The sequence below is a fragment of the Rattus rattus genome, chromosome 1, assembly GCF_011064425.1.
Source record: "Rattus rattus isolate New Zealand chromosome 1, Rrattus_CSIRO_v1, whole genome shotgun sequence".
Taxonomy (NCBI): domain Eukaryota; kingdom Metazoa; phylum Chordata; class Mammalia; order Rodentia; family Muridae; genus Rattus; species Rattus rattus.
In genome coordinates, this window is record NC_046154.1 from 119,423,806 (window position 1) to 119,441,866 (window position 18,061).

The 18,061-nt window shown below is 37.8% G+C and overlaps 1 long non-coding RNA gene across 1 annotated transcript in view; it reads left to right on the top strand.

Annotated features, from left to right (window-relative positions):
• LOC116902817 overlaps positions 1 to 17,821 on the top strand; it is a 165,835-nt gene extending 148,014 nt beyond the window's left edge. Inside the window, exon 3 of the long non-coding RNA XR_004388237.1 lies at positions 17,507 to 17,821. This is a non-coding gene — a long non-coding RNA (uncharacterized LOC116902817). The remainder of the gene's footprint in view (positions 1 to 17,506) is intronic.
• The last annotated feature ends 240 nt before the right edge of the window (positions 17,822 to 18,061 follow it).

Consider the following 18,061-nt stretch of genomic DNA (forward strand, 5'->3'; position numbering starts at 1 on the left):
CCTAAATCATGAGAATATTTTAAAATTTCTATGTCTGGCAACTTGAACATGATATACGGCTTTTATAGCAGAATTGAGCTCTCAGTGAAAACTAATACCTTCTCGTTTCTGTGTTCTAAACTGGTTCCTGTTTACTGTTCACGGTAAAATTGTATCACTACAATTACAAAGTAACTCAGTTATTTTTATTTTTAATGTTATTTTTAATGTGGTAAAAGAGGAACTAGAAATATATGGAGAGCTCCGCAGGCTAGAACATACACTGATTCTTCAGAAGACGAGTTTGGCTCCTAGCACTCAAGTATGGTTGTTCATAACTAAAGTCAACCCAAGCTCAAAAGACCCAATGCTCTGCCCTCCCAGGACACTCATGAGCACACGCCCACACAGAGACACGTAAGAACACATCATTAAAAAAGAAGTCTTAACAGAATGAGGTAAATGCTTTAGCAGATTCCTCGCCCTTAAAGAAATCAAAAGCACCGAATTTGGACTATGTTGGTCAGAAATATTAGATTAAAAAAAAGTTATGTAGTTTTTTTTCTGTGCCAGTTCTGTGAAATTTTAATTTTAAAATCAGCATTGCTGTCAGAAACTGACCTTCTTTCATTAGCTTAGAGATGGAGCCGACTCCCACTTCTTTCTATTTTTTTCTTTCTGGAATTCTTTTCTGGGCACTATCATATCACTTATTATATAGTCATTGAAATAATTGTAATGACTGGTCCACGGAGACTCTCGGGGGTGGGGGCTGCTAGTGATACCCCTGTGCTTTGGGAGAAACAGATGATGGCACTCTTTGAGCACAATGCATCACGTAGTCACAGGTCCAGTTCCAGCTAGCCTGAGATATGTAAGCCCTTGTCTTAAAGAGCAACTACAAACCCATGTTTTCTATGGGTATTTATAGCAAATATACAATAAGCAAAATCTGAAGCTATTTTGGGTCCTCTTTAACAGAAACATATTACCTTAGCTAAACCAGTATGCATTTTTTCATATCATGGGAACTATATGATCCCTGTAGCTTTCAATTCTTTTAGTTTGTTATTTATCTCTTGTATATGGGTTTTAATCCCTTTAGGGGTGTGTTTTTTGATGTTGGTAGCAAGTTTTTCTAGACCATCCCTTTTACTTTTTAAAGGATAAGTCTGTAATAGTTTGGCTTGATGACTCCTACTTTGAGAAATACCAAATAAATTTCTAATTTTGGCTCTCAATAGAGGTAAATATCACTCAAGAATATGGTTTTGCTTTTAGACACATTAGATTTAATTGGAAACTCGGTGTTTATTGATGTTGTGTTTGAGGTGCCTACAGATTCATGTGAAGTTTTAGGTACTTAAGCAGAGTGATCATGTCAGTCAGTTTCCCAAATGGGGCATTCATAAACCTATAGTACACATTTACTACCAGGAAGCGTCTACACATTAATTTGAATGTGCTGTTTCTACAGGAAGCCAGGGTGATGGTTTATTTGAAAAGCTCCCAGATGTGTTTCTGGTAACCAGTAGCAGGGAATCTTGCCTAGAGGACCAGAGCAGCAGGAGGGGAAGAAGCTAAGGGGGAGAGGGGAGGTTGAGGCCACATTGGAGAAAGGCCTAATATGCTAATATTGCTCTGTGGCTTAGTCTTGAGGAAGAGACACTTTGCAGTTTGAAGGAGGAATTCATTGAGGCTTTTCACTGAAAACTCTTCAGAGTCTGACCACCTGAAAGAATTTTGGATTCGAGGCTCCAAGTTGTAAGGCCAAAAGACCTTTATACAATATCCGCCTTTCACATTCTACAACTTTGCAACTTTAAATGAGAGAATAATATCTATCTTAGGGCTTTCACATAAATATTAGAAATTTAAAAGAATTCATATTTTCAGTCATCGTAGATAAATTCAATAAATTTTCTTTCATGTTGGCAGAAAAAGAATACAGTTTTAGCAACCACTGTTACCCTTTCCTAAAAGAAATACCTCCTTAAGAATCCTAGTAAGAATTCAGGAAAATAATTCAAAATTTGCATAGGTTATATTTATACTAAAAGTGGATTCATTGTTTATTTGAATCTATATCTACTTTTGGTAAAATTTGCTAGTCCAGTCACTACCAAGAAGTAAGAACCGAGTGACTATAACCATGATCTAAAGATTGATTTCAGCTCTTCCCTAGAACTTTCTAGAATAGTGTTATCAAATATTCTTCATTTTTAGTTTTTAGCTCTTAATCTTTTAATGTACAATTAAACTTAATTGAAATGTTACAAAGAGAATTTTGAAATTTATTTTTAAGTTTATAATTATACCCTTTCCCCCTTCTCTTTTTCCACTCGAATCCTCACATATATTTCTTCTTGTTCTTTTCAAACTCATGGCTTCTTTTTTCATTAATTATTACATGCATATAAAACTATGTTAAATATCTCTGTATGTGAAAGGTGTTAGAGTCATATTGCCTGGACTAATTGAAGGTCGTTTTAAACGGCTGGTTCTCCATACTTGAGAGATAGACATATTTGGTCTATGGTGGGATAACTAACGCCAACATTCCTCTAATGATAGAGAATTCCAGGAACTAGACCACCAACCAAGGAGTGTACACAGAGGGATCCATATCCCTCTGCAGATACATATGCAGCAGAGGATGGCCTTGTCTGACATCAATGGGAGAGGGGGTCCTTGGTCCTGTGGAGGTTTGATGCCCCAACATAGGGGGATTCTGGATGGGTAGGGTGGGAGAGAGTGGGCAAGGGAGCACCCTCACGGAGGCAAGGGGGAGGGAAGAGAGGGCAGATGGGATGGGGTGTGAGTGGAGGGGTATTGGGCAAGAGTGCTAACATTTGAGATGTAAATGAATGGAATGATTAATAAATAAAAATTGAAAGAAAAAAAGAATTCGAGGAGGAGGTTTCCTCACAGGTAACAAACAAAAGGTAAAAGGCAGGTTTGAAATCTACAAGGTAATCTGGCAAAGGGGGTAGGGCTCTCAATGAAAATCTGGTAATTCAGAATGTATGTACCAAGCTCAGATGAGAAACATGACTTCAGGCCCCATCGTAGCTGTACCAGGGGTTCTCAGGGCCTGGGTGCTCAGCTTGGCACCTGCCACTTTCGATTTTCAAAATACAGATTTGAAATAGCAATAACTTACTAGTCAGTTCTGTTATCATAGTAAGGCAAGTGAAATTTATTGTCAAATTTTATGATTATAAGCAAATTTTCACTAAAAGTGTCATTTCTTTTATATGTTTGCTAGATTATTTTAGGATTATCACACAGGATAATCATAAAATAGTTTTTTATTTTATTCTTACATTCATAATAGATACTTGAGAAATGTCAACACACAAATATAAAATAAATTTATTTTTAAAACATAAAGAAGAACTGTTACATTTTGATCACACTTTGCTCAGTGTTATTTGATAATTCTTTGTTATGCTAATATATAATACTTATATGGACAAGTAAATTTATTTTTTATACATTTAGTTTATAGCCCTTTTTTTCACTGCTGCTTCAGAATCAGAAATATAAAATGATAAGGGTAAGAAATATAAAATGATAGGTCTGTCTCTGTCTCTGTCTCTCTGTCTCTGTCTCTCTCTGTCTCTCTCTGTCTCTGTCTCTGTCTCTGTCTCTGTCTCTGTCTCTCTCTCTCTCCCCCCCCCTCATACATGCACACACACACAGAACTCACACATGTGTGCCATCCCTCCCCCCCAGACCCCCTCTCCCGGAGCTGACTCTACCACTGAGCTTCTCCTCCTGGCTTCACTCTCCCTCCCAATTTAGAATTATCTGGGGAGATGCAGCTCCCCACCTTTACAGATTCAGAACTTTGTTTTAAACAAGACTTATTTACCCAAGAGGTTAGAAGGGAGCTTCAGGGAGAAGCTTGTGGGGAAAATGGAGTCAGCTGTCTTTGTCCTGCGTCAACCTTAACAGCTATCTAGTGTACAGGGTAGAGATTGTCCATCCTTGTCAAGAGTCCTGCTTCAGTGAGTGGAACATTTTGCTTTGTAGTTTCTTATGAGCTTCATGGTGCTTTGCCAGTTCCTAGTCAGCTCCATAAACACCTTGTTATACTTTATTTCTTCAGGCCCTCCAGGAACCACACCCTTGGATGTTCAAGGCAAAAGCCTCAGATACAGTGAACTCTGGTTCTGTATTACAAAGGTGGATCAGGGACATTTCTCGTTAGTCCAAGTGCACTAGTTGCTTTTCTGTTGATGTCATAAATACCAAGACCAAAAAGCAACTTATAAAAAAAAAGATCTTATTTTGCTTATGGAGGAGAGAGAGAGAGAGAGAGAGAGAGAGAGAGAGAGAGAGAGAGAGAGAGAGTTTTCAAAATGGCAGGGAAGGGGAGGCGGCAGCACGTGGGGTGACTGGAGCAGTTTGGATGCGGAAGAATATTACAAACTTTCAAAGCCACGCCCCCTGTGATGCGTGTCTACCTGTAAGACTTTACCTCTTAAAGGTTCTCCACCAACTTCACCAGCACCACTAACAGGGAACAAAATGCCCCAATACCTGAGAAAATATATAACTGAGCTGTTAGATATTTTAAATAGAAAAGCACATTGGGCCCTCTTATTATCAAACAAACCGGAAGTACTCAGAAATCTCCAATCATCTTTTTCTGTGCCGTGTATGTCAAGTAAAGGAAAGTTAGCTATCATATCAATATTGCTATGTAAACTCCTGAGAATGACATGAGATTAAGAAACCTCTAAGCATATGTGGAGAATATTAGGCTTGGAAAAGAATAATAAACTGTACTTCAAAATCTACTTCTTAATTGTTTATGAAGTAACTTTATACTTTATCTTTCTTAACGTTCAGTAGTATTTTGAGGAAAATCAGGTATTATTTAATGTAAAAATATTTTAAAACCATCTGCATTGGTTCATATACTAGAAAACATGAGTTAAGTGTTACCAAACATTGAAAGAAGGATTAATTCCAACAGAAAGCTCAATTTTAGTAATTTATTTTTTTAAAGATTTATTTATTTTATGTATCTGTGTACACTGTATGTCGCTGCTGTCTTCAGACACACCAGAAGAGGGCATCAGATCCCATTACAGATGGTTGTGAGTCACCATGATGTTGCTGGGAATTGAACTCAGGAACTCTGGAAGAGCAGTCAGTGCTCTTAACCACTAAGCCATCTCTCCAGCCCAGTAATTTGTTTTTAACTACTTGTTTTGATACCTAAATTCCGAATAAATGTATAAACTAAAGAAGTGTGCATATGTGGGAATCTCAAAAGTTTACTTATATTTAAAGCAGAAAACTATTTTTTTAAAATTTACAGGTGCCTAGGCCTTGTATTTTATTTTTATTACTTAATTTATTTATTCACTTTACATCCTGATCAAAGCTCCCCTTACCTCCATGTTTCCCCCTTACACAGCCTTTCCCTTCATCCTCCCTTTCTCTTTTGAGAAGGTAGAAGCCCCCTCTCCTCCTGGTACCAACCCACCCCTGCACATCCTGTCTTTGTAAGACTGGCACATCCTCTCCCACTGCGGCCAGGTAAGGCAGCCCAGTTAGGGGAATGGGATTCACGCAGACGCTGAGTCGGGCAGTTCCTAGTCCATTTGTTGGAGGACTCCCCTGAAGATGGAGCTTCACTTAAAGCAGAAAACTATTAGTGGATAGTATTTACTTTCAGTGAAATTCGTTGGTTTTGCCATGTCTATGAATCGGACCTGAAGAGCAGCGTGAACACAGCCCTGATATTTTCTATCAAACACTAAAATATTTATAGTATTCATACCAGTTACTATTTATGTGTGGGTCATTATTTTGCTAACATACAGGATCTGTCCTGTTTTTAAGCAAGCATTAACACCTTACAACACGTTAGGTATTACTGCCACAGAGTAATTACCCTTAGCACTAGAGTTTTCGTGGCACACATCTCAAAAGACTTTCTAGTGATGGTTCAATCCACAGGGAGGCCAGCAGGCATTCTAAACTCAGGCACAGATATCCAAACTGTGGAATAAGATTGCATTGGAGTAGTTTTGCTGGTTTTTTAAGATTCAGCTAAGCTTAAAAATGTAAACTAAGTGGTTTGTGAGCATTTCTGTAATTTAATAATCAATAGTTTTCTTCAGAATAATTGATTACAAATCTGTTTATCATTTTTAGTCAAATAAAAATATCAATGACGTAATTGGCAGTTGTTGTTGAACAGCTTCAGAAAAATTTTATCCAAGTTATCCTAAAACACTGAACCAAGTTTTCTAACATGATGATTTCAAACAACATTAAATGTTTGAATGTAAAATGCTCATGTACTGGAAGTGATGGTGGGGCACTTCCGGGTTATTCCCTGTCCAGATGCTGAATGTTATGAGAAGTGATCCAAATATGCTTTCAGCTTTGGCATTTTATTATAAACTGTAAGAAAGCATTTCTCCAAACTGCAGTGGCTGAGACAGCCAGACAATCCTCAAAGCATTTGAAATTATTTTTTTTGTCTAATTTCTAAGAGAGCTGGCAGAGTAGGAAATTTAGAAGGAGAGGTGACTAAGGACAGACAGGCTGGTCAATTTCTTTCTCTTAACCTCAGATCCTCCAGGGGTGTCAGACCACTGATAACCGTCACTGCTTATGGGTACCTTACTATTACATACAATTTCATTATTTCAATGGCTTTTAAGTCAGTAACTAGTAAAAGACAACTCCTGTCCAGATTGATTTAATTGGTTTATTGGATGCTCAGAGCATGGACGTTTGTAACCACCTTGTTTCTGCCAGTTGTAGAGTCATAAATTAATGGTAAAGGTCCAAGTTAAAAAGATGATGGCTATTTTTTTTAACCTATTAGTATAGTTCCAAAGGGCTAGAAAGAAGTTTATGATCCACAGAGCCTTTCTTAACAGAACACTCACATCACATTCTGATGTCTTTCTTCTGCTATCCGCTCTAATTTATTTTTCACCCTTTACTAGCACATTTTTAGTTCTCTACTGAAAATTTAAGGGTGAATACATTACCTGGAAAGCACATTTTCAACACATTGAACATGGACCCATCTATTCTACATGTCATTTCAATTACCTGTAGATCAGTCTGTATCAGTTTTTACATCTATGTGTCTAAACTATATACTCATACAGATTTCTCTAGATTTGGGCACCATGCATTGCAAAGGATGTTTTCCCTATATTGAAATAGACGTAGTTTTAAATTGTTTTTAACTCAGTGAAGCAATGTAACACCTCATGGTTTTAGCCACTGCAATAGCGTTTGCTTACTCTTCCAATCATGAAGCAAAGGAAACTCACATTTTCTCCTTCAGAAAATTCTATTCCTCAAATGCAAATTAGTTTGAGATAAAACAAACAAAAAGAAACAGACGGGGACAAAGAAAGAGAATCTGGAAAGCCCTTGCCTCGTTTTTAGCATTGTTCAACGAGTAGACATAGTCACTATTCCCACCATGATTTTTAGAAAATGTGACAAGAGCCATCCACATTCTTTTGTGCATGGCCAGTGGCACATTTGTGAGATGACCAGCAGGGGTTGAGGCTGTGTCTAGGAGCAGCTTTCTTTTTGTGAAGTTAATGGGCACATATGGGGAACGAACAAGCTTTACTGTTCTTAGGGGCACCTCCTTTTCCCTGGTCATGAATTTGAAATATTGCCATTGAGACTAGAACCAGAGTTCTTCTGACCTTGCATTTTCACATCTTCTATTTTTGTCTATATAGAACAGGCCAGCCCTGTAACAATGGCATGGGCAATAAGGCCTCTGCTGCTACTTTTAGTTTTTCTCTTTATGTGTTTACCATCTTCAGCTTCTTATAGTGTATGATATCCTTTCAGACCTTGTTGACGTCACTTGAGATGGGAATACCTTGTGGGATAGCATACTGTTTTAGAATAGAAAATAAAATTAATACCCCAGTTTTACAGCTTCTGGGGTTGAGAGAATAAGCCATTAGAGGGAAGTGAATTCTGGGTGTGTCGTGACAACCACGTCTACATCTGCTAGACGTGATCCCTTCCTGTTTTCCACTTTGAAGGGGGAATAATTCATATACTAGTCTTGGAAATATAGAACACTAAATAGTAATGTGGAAAATAGAGGGGGTACAGTCTTCTGCAATGCTAACAAGGGCTCCTAAGTTGAATTTTGTACAAAGTTTAACAGAACAGATTTCTTACTTTTTAGTTGGTATCTATGCATAATATTGTACCTGTCCTGATTGTCTTTTATTCCACTGTTATCAGGTTAGCAGAAATGATATTTTGACTTTATTCTAAATTGAGATGATTTGTGTTAATATTCAATATGACTGAATCTAGATGAAATTACTTTATATTGAGAGCAAATTCTCTCTCTCTCTAAATCCATTGTAAAACAGAATATCTAGGTCTCTACACAGATCTGTTTGCTGATAACCTGGTTGCCAGCATCGTAGCACCTGCTCGCCTTAATGCCTGCTTAACTTTTGAATGGTTTACTGTGAGTCTTTGGAGAAGTAAGTGGAAATGACATTTATGGGAGGCTTGCTACAAGCTATACAATGTCCCTAAAATTCTATATACACAATCTAATATTTATCATATAGCACCTTGTGGTATTTTTTTCTCAAGTTACAGTATAAAGAGTTATCTTTGGGCTAAGTAATTCAAGGTGAAATTATCTAAGACTCCATGGTTATTAAATAAAAGACTTAGTCTTTATGAACCTAAAACCCATGTATTATGTCATAGCTTGAATTCTGTGTTCCAGTCATCAAATGTTATTTCAGCTATCTTATCATAACAATACTTTCTCAGGATTATGAGAGGATATTAACATAGGCAGGGCATTTTGCTAATATTTGTTTAAAATAAAAGAGCTGAATATTTTTATTCTCCCATATCTAGTAATTTATAAATAGATAACAATCAAGAAGTAATCTCAGCCAAGCAAGAGTTTCCTTGAGGGAAACTTTATAATATCCATGTATCCTAAAAGGGACACAGAGAGCAGGGAGGACACCAGGGTGGCAAGTGGAAAATACTGGTACTGAAAAGTCAACAGTGCTGTATAAAATCAAGGCACTCCAAACTTTGAACATTAAATATTTACCAAAAATTAATGGAGCATACTTATCGTCTCATTTCATCCTTAAAACCCAAAGGATACCCAGGGCCCTTTTAACAGGTCCTCAGGATTGGGGACTTCTGATGCAGTTAATAGATCCCACAGAGAAGAGGGCTGTCATGGGCGTGGGCAGTGTGTGAAGTCAGAGTCGGTTAGGTTTAGTTAGGTACGTTCTAAATTAAATCTTCCTGACCTTGATACCAAGAATTTGGTTATCATCGATAATCCATTCAAATGATATTCCATGAAATCTTAGGCTTTTTAACCTAAAGAATACTACAGAAAGTGTGAGATATTGTCATCGGATGACAAAGGGGGTGGCGCCCTCTGTGTCTGTAGTAGGTCTATTATCATTGCAAGAATGTGTTGAGAGACTCCATTGGCATGGTAACAGAACACTACTTTAGTATTAATCCATGCATAAAGGACCAAGAGAGATGATATGGCAGAGAATGAATGAATTCTGGATTGCCTCCATCTTGCTATTTATGTGGGAAAAATAAACGCCAAATATTAAATTATAATGTTTAAAGATGAAAAAAAAGAAAATCTGTAATGTTAAAATGCACTTGAATCAAGTTAATGTTAATTTTTTTATTTAAGAGTGTCCAATTTTATTTATATTCAAAAGAGATGCAGAATTGTAAATACAGGGCAGTTGTAATATTCTAAGCACATATTTTAGGGACTTCCTCCTTTTCCAAATCTCACTCAAGTGGAACATACACTCATTTCTGTAACAAAAATTCTTTCTACTCTATTGGCAAAATGAATAGCATCAACTCAAAATATTTAAAAATTTAGTCACATCCACATCCTGCAGCCTATAAGGAGCTTTCACGCTTTTGGGCTCGCTTTAGATCTTTAATACCCTTTCCTTTTGTGTCAAGGAGCTCACGAGGCGTAAAGAAGCACAGATAAACCCACTTAGATCCCTTCCTGGGCCGTCACCTCTCTCTGCCAAGCGGCTTTAGGTGGTAACTGATCTGTGACAGGCTGCCAGTCAAACAGAGCATTTCTGAAAGCTGACACAAAAGACTGAACGCTGGAGAATGGATAGGAAAAAATAAGAAAAGGGTCCAAACTGTATCAGCGCCCCCCACTCCACCTCGGTCTGTTCCATTTCACTACAGCCCCCGCCCTCCGGCCCACCCTACTCCTCCCTAACCTTTTGGGGTCTGTTTCTGGCTCTTTTCTTCTGGGTTCCCTCCCCTCCCAGCTGCCCGCCCCTTCCCTCCCTCTGTGCTGTGGCTCGCCCTGGCCGGCTGCTGCTGCTTTGGCGCAATCAGGTTCATGGCAAGGCCAGCTCAGCGCAGATAGAGATCAGCAGCCTTTAGCAGTGGCTGCCCCAGTGCACTGCTGATAATAGAGGCAGAAGCCAGAGTGACAGTCAGATGGAAACTGACACAGGCCTTCTGTCAATGCCACCTCTGCCCCTGGGACTGAGCAGGGAAGAGAGTGGGGGAGCAGAGCTGAAATGTCAGTGCCTGTAACTGCAGCCACCTTTTATTCTTCTGTGTAGGTCTTGAGCTGTTCAGTGCTGAAGGAAAGGGTTTTTGCCATTTCCCTTCGGCTGGTGTGGGTGCGGGAACAGAGCTGCCGTGTATTTGGTGACTTCGCCACGTAATTTCTTCTGCTGCTATGGAGCCTCTGTGCCATAACTGTGTTTGACAGTTTCTGTTCTCGCAAGCTTTTGAGCGTGTTAAGGATTGATAAATCTTGTCATATGAAAACCTGAGTGATGCCTGGGTCTTTTACATTCTCACAGCTACAGATCATTCTCGTGTTTTGTTGCATTAAAGTAAGGCTAAAAAAAATGTCTAACCAAGGAATAGAGGTAGTGGGCCTTTTTTTTCTGCTCAGGAGTGGAATTCATTGCAGACGCCCCTAACAAGTGACTTTGGAAGTGTCTTTGGCAGTCCTTTTGAAATAAATGAAAGGTAGTTTTATTTTCTGTATACCTGGTATCCTGATTTCCAGACGTCTGGACAATACCACAGTTGATCAGTAGATTCGACATGTAGGAAACTGTTCTGTATTAATTGGCCAGAGTTCTCCCCTCTCTCTCATCACTCTCAAGGGATGGAGAATAAATAGGCCCTGAAGAGGAGATAACTATTGTTTTAGAGACAAACATGGTGGTTACACAGCACAAAGATAGCTCTGTCTTGCAGACTTCCTTCTTTAACATCTCTGAACACTCAGTCTGTCAAAGGCAGAGCAGCTGGCCTTGGGGTGTTCACACTGTAAGGAGTATCTCCTGACATTTTGCCCCAGCTCCACTCATTATAAATCATTTTTCCATTTTCTTCAGAATAAGTCACCGAACAAGCTTCCACTCAACACTAAATGCGGATAGGCTCTGAAAAAAGTTCATTTCACCTGATAATTAATATGATGGATGAAAGAAAAATTACTAACATAGTGATGACATCTTTCTAGGATGTTACATTACAGGGGCATTACCAACCTACTCACAACATCGAACCTACTCTCAAATACATCTACATCTGCCATACACACATACATTCTACATACTCACACAATACTCTATACACACACACACCCCACACACATATTCTACATACACACATGTCCTACACACATACACACACATTCTACATACACACATCCTAACACACACATACCTTACACATACACACATATAGTTACATACCTATACACACACCCTACATATACACACAAAGATACATATCCTATACACATATATACACTACACAAAAACACGCACCCTTCATAGACACATACACATATATATACACTCTACACATATACATACATAGACGCATACACTACGCATACATACTCTACATATTCATATACACTCTACACATACATACCCTACACATAGATACAAACACACACACACACACACACACACACACACAAACATACACACAGAGTGAGGTATCATGAGAGAGTGAAATACTGATTACTGATTACTTTTGATGGCCCAATCTAGCCTCTCACTTTGTTTTTTATGTCTTTTTCCTCTTAAGTAAATATTTAGGTATATGCTTTATTCACATTACAAATCACTAAGAAGTACAGCCTCAGAGAGTAAAATTTAGTGCATATAGAAAATATGAATAAATATTATTGTTAGAACTACAAAATCTTATACTTTGGGATTAGTAGAAATTTGATACCATCTGTTAGATATCATTCCCCAAATCCCTGTTTCATTCACACATTCAGGAATCTCATCAAAACATTAAATTTGAAGTCATAATAAATACACAAGCTTTGTGCTGCCATTGCCCTAGCATATTTTGCAGGCAGGCCATCTTTGTAGAACAAAGAGTTTGTGCTTAATTTGCTGTTTACTATTCCCGTTTGGGATCATGCAGAGTTCCTTTCTATACCAGAGATACTAGAATGTAGACGTGAAGACAGGGTAGGCATCAGGTCAACTTCTGCATGTTCAGTGTGTGTGTAGGTGTTGTCTTTAGTAATGGGTTCTATTGTCAGTTTGAGGAAAGCAACCTGTTATCTTGGAAATAGACTGGGTTGTTTTGAGGTTCCCCTGGGACCACTTCTCCCTACAACTCAATTAGATGTGAATCAATCCCAGTATGGGAGGCTTCATTTGGTAACCAAGCAATGGCCAGTTGGGACTCTATCTCCTCTATTATTTTTCAATTTTATTTAAATCAGCTTCATATTTTACATATTTTTAGAAAGTCTCTATTGTATTACATTTCCATATGATCCTTCAAATGGCTCTCACTTTTGGCTGTACCTCCTCATATTTTCTTCTTCATCGTCTCATTCAGTCTCCTATTCCACCTGATCCTCCCCTTCCAGCCCCACCCTCACCCATTCATGATTATCTATTCTACTTCCATTTCATAATGAGAACAATCTGTACCCTCTAAACCATTACTAAGCACATGCCCTCTGTGGTTCAGTGGATTGGAGTTTGGTTATTATTGACATAATTCACATGTAAGTGAATACGTACTACATTTGTTTTTCTGGATCTAGGTTACCTTCCTCATGATGATATTCCTCTGGTTCCATTGATTTGCCCACAACCTTCATGATGCCATTTTTTAAATGGCCGAATAATATGTCATTGTGTAAATGTACCACATTTTCTTTTGTTTTTATAGTGTGTGTTTATTTTTGTCTTCTATGTCAAAAATCAGGTGTCTATAAACATGTGGATTAATATCTGAGTCTTCAATTTAATTCAATTAATCAATATCTATTTTTTGTACAAATACCATGCTATTTTCATTATTATAGCTTTGTAGCACAACTTGAAATCAGGAATAGTGACGTATCCAGAAGTTCTATTATTTAGGATTGTTTTAGCTATTCTCTCTCTCTCTCTCTCTCTCTCTCTCTCTCTCTCTCTCTCTCTCTCTCTCTCTGTGTGTGTGTGTGTGTGTGTGTGTGTACAGGTTTACACATGAACCTGAAAATTAGCCTTTCAAGATCTGAGAATTATGTTGCAACTGTAATGTGGATTTCACTGACTCTATAGCTTGATGATGAACATAGAAAACTATGTTCATCCCACTGACTGAACAACAAGCATAGATTTTTCCATCTATTCAGATCCTTTTCAATTTCAGTCTTCAATGACTTGAAAATTTAATTACACATTTCTTTTATTTGCTTGGTTCGTTTCCCCAGGATATTCTATAATATTTAAGGCTATCTTGGCAAGAATTAAATCTATGAATTCTTTCTCAGTTTGCTTTTCATTTTTATAAAGGGAAGCTACTAATTTTTTGAGTTAATTTTGTATTCACTTACATTGCAGATAGTTTTTTAAAAAATTTTGAAATTTATTTAATTTACACTCCAGAATTTATTCCCTTCCCGATCCATCCCCCTCCTGGACAATTCCACATCCCATACTTCCTCTCTCCCCCTATGTCTCCACAAACCTCACCAAACCTCTAAACATCTTGGGGTCTCCAGTCTCTTGAGGGTTAGGTGCAGAACCCAGACCCGGGAGTCTTCCGTTTATATGTGTTGGGGACCTCATCTCAGCTGGTTTACGCTGCCTGGTTGGTGATCTTGTGTCTGAGAGGTCTCGGGGTGGGGGGTAGGTTAACTGAGACTGTTGGTCCTCCTACAGTCCACAGCTTCCTTCAGCTTTCCCCTAATTCAACTAGAGGGATCAGCAACTTCTGTTCATTAGTTGGCTGTAAGAGTCTGCATCTACTCGTTGGGCTTTTTGGAAGACAGTCGTGATAGGTCCCTTTCTGTGAAGGCCCTATAGCCTCAGTAATGGTGTTAGGTCTTGGGGCCTCCTGTCGAGTTGGATCTTACTTTGGGCCTGTCACTGGACCTTCTTTACCTCAGGCTCTTTTCCATTTCCATCCATGCATTTCATTCAGACAGGAAGAATTATGGGTCAGAGCTTTGACTGTGGGATAGTGACCTCATCCCTCACTTGATGCCCTATTTTTCTGCTGGAGGTTGGTTCAATAAATTCACTCTCCCTACTGTAAGGCATTTCACCAACAACCCTCCCACCCCCACCGAGTCCTGACAATCTCTTACTTCCTAGGTCTCCGGTACATTCTGGAGGTTCTTCCCAACATCCTTCCTCCCAAAGTCTACTGTTTCCATTTTCTGCTGGCCCTCAAGGCTTCAGCTTCAGTCCTTTTACCCCACCCGATATCAGATCATGTTCCCACTTTCTCCCCACTCCATCCCCATTCCCCCACAGGTACCTCCCTCTCTTCATCTCTGCTTGTTTCTTCTTCTGAAGTGGGATTGAGGAGTCCTCACTTGGGACATTCAGCTTATTGACCTTTTTGAGTTCTGTGACCTTTTTTTTTTTTTTTTTTTTTTTTTGCTAATATCCACTTATTAGTGAGAACATACCACGCATGTTGTTTTGAGTCTGGGTTACCTCACTCGGGATGATATTTTCTAGTTTCATCCATTCGTCTGCAAAATTCATGATGTCCTTGTTCCATTGTAGTATTCCATTGTGTAAATGAACCACATTTTCTGTACCCATTCTTCTGTTGTGGGACTTCTAGGTTGTTTCCAGCTTCTGGGTATCACAAATAAGGCTGCTATGGACATAATGGAACATGTGCCCTAGTTATATGTTGGATCATCTTTTGAGTCTATTCCCAAGAGTGGTATTGTTGGGTCTTTAGGTAGACCTCTTTCCAATTTTTTGAGGACCTCCAAATTGATTTCCAGAGTGCTTGTGAGTTTGCAATCCCACCAGCAATGGAGGAGTGTTCTTCTTTTCTCCACATCCTTGTCACCTGAGGTTTTGATCTTAGCCATTCTGACTGGTATAAGGTAGAATTTCAGGGTTGTTATGATTTGCATTTCTCTGACCACTAAACACTTTGAACATTTTTTTAGGTGCTTCTCCACCATTCAAAATTTCTCTGTTGTGAATTCTCAGTTTAGTTCTACACCACATTTTTGATTGGGTTGTTTGTTTTTTTGGTGGTTAGCTTCTTGAGTTATTTATATATTTTGAATATTAGCTCTCTATCGGATGTGGGGTTAGTAAAGATTTTTTCCAATATTTAGGTTGCCAATTTGTCTTATTGACTATTTCCTTTGCCTTACATAAGATTTCCAGTTTCCTGAGGTCCCACTTATCAATTCTTGATCTTAGAGTGTGGGCCATTAGAGTTCTGTTTAGGGATTTCCCCCTGTGTCAATGATTTCAAGGCTTTTTTCTACTTTTTTTTCTACTAGACTGAGTATATCTGGATTTTGTTGAGGTCTTGACCCACTTGGACTTGAACTTTGTGCATGGTGAAAAATATGTGTCTATTTTTATTTTTTTACAATCAGACATCTAGTTAAACCAGCACCATTTATTGAAGAGACTTTCTTTTTTCCACTGTATATTTTTTGGCGTCTTTGTGAAAGATCAAATGTCCATAAGTCTGGTTCTATTTCTGGGTCTTTAATTCTATTTAATTTTATTCCATTGATCAATCTGGTATCCTTATGGGATATGGATCCGTTTAGATAGTTTACTGCTCTTGATTTAACTTTGGTATGTGATATCTGACTAGAGAATCATTCATTTCATCTATATTTTCCAGTTTTGTTGAGTATAGGCATTTGTTGTAGGATCTGATGATTTTTTAGAATTCCCTCCATTTCTGTTGTTATGTCTCCCTTTTCATTTCTGATTTTGTTAATTTGGATACTGCCTCTGGACCTTTTAATTAGTTTGGCTAAGGATTTTTCTATCTGGTTGATTCTTTCAAAGAACCAGCTTTTGGTTTTGCTCATTATTTGTATTGTTCTCTTTGTTTCTATTTGGTTGATTTCAGGCCTGAGTTTGACTATTCCCTCAGCCTACTCTTTTTTGGTGAGTTTGCTTCTTTTCATTCTAGAGCTCTCAGGTATGCTAAAAAGTTGCTAATTTAAGATCTTTCCAGTTTCTGTACTGGTTCACTTAGTGCTATAAATTTTTCTCTTGGCACTGTTTTCATTGTGTCCCATAAATTTGGGTATGATGTGACAACATTTTCATTAAATTCCAGGAAGTCTTTAATTTCTTTCTTCATTTCATCCCTGACCAAATTATTATTGAGTAGAGAGTTGTTCAGTTTCCACTTTTATGTGAGTTTTCTGTTGCTTTTGCTGTTATTGAAAACCAGCTTTAGGCCATAGTGGTCTGATAGGATGTACAGGATTATTTCGATCTTTTTGTACAGGTTGTGGGTTGTTTTGTGACTAATTATATGGTTGATTTTGGAAAAGGTACCATAAGGTGTTGAAAAGAAGGTGTATTCTTTTGTTTTAGGGTGAGATGTTCTGTAGATATCTGTTAAATCCATTTGGTTCATAACCTCTATCAGTTTCATTGTGTCTCTGTTTAGTTTCTGTTTCAATGACGTGTCCATTCATCTGAGTGGGGTGTTGAAGTCTCCCATTATTATTGTGTGGGTTTCAATGTGTGCTTTGAGTTTTAGTTAAGTTTCTTTTATGAATATAGGTACTCTTGCATTTGGAGCATAGATATTCAGGATTGAGAGTTCATCTTGGTGGATTTTTCCTTTGATGAACATGAAGTGTCCTTCCTCATCATATCATCTGCCAGTAAAAATACTTTGACTTCTTTTCCAAATTGTATCTCCTTGATCTTCAGTTTTCTTATTGCTTTAGTAAGACTTCAAATACTGTATAGAATACATATGGAGAGAATAGACAACTTTGTCTTGTAATTACTTTGAGTTTATGTTTATTTAAAATGATGTTAAGTATAAATGATGTATGCTATAAATCACCTTAATTATGTCAAGGTTTGTCCTTTGTATCCCCTACAGTTCAAAAGACATTTATGATGAAAGGTTTTGGAATTTTGTCAATGGACTTTTGTGCATCTAGTGAGATTATCGTGTGGTTTTTGTTTTTCAGTTTATTTATATGGTGGATTACACTTAATGGATTATGGTTGTTGGACCACCTGTGAATCTCTGGAATGAAGCCTACTTAATCATGCTGGATATTTTTTTGATGTGTTCCTGGATTTTGTGTGTAAGTAATTTATTGAGAATTTTTGCATCTATGTTCATAAGGGAAATTGGTTTGTAATCTTTTGTTGAGTTTTTATGTGGTTTGCTTACCAAAGTAACTATGGTCTCATTATAAATTGGTCAATGTTTCTCCTGTTTTTCTTTGGTGGAATAATTTGAGAAGTATTGGTTTTATATCTTACTTGAAAGTCTTGTAGTATACTATGCTAAAAACATCTGACCCTGGACTTTTTTCTTTTCAGTTTTGAAGAAGTTTATTTTTTTTTTCAGTTTTAAAGACAATTTTAGAGATGGCTTTTACTTTCTTGAAAGTTATATGTCTACTTAAATTCTTTATGTATTCTTGACTTAACTTTAGCAAATGATATACATTGAAGAAATTATCCATTTCCTTAAATTTCCTAATTTGGTGGAGTACAGATTTTTAAACCATGTC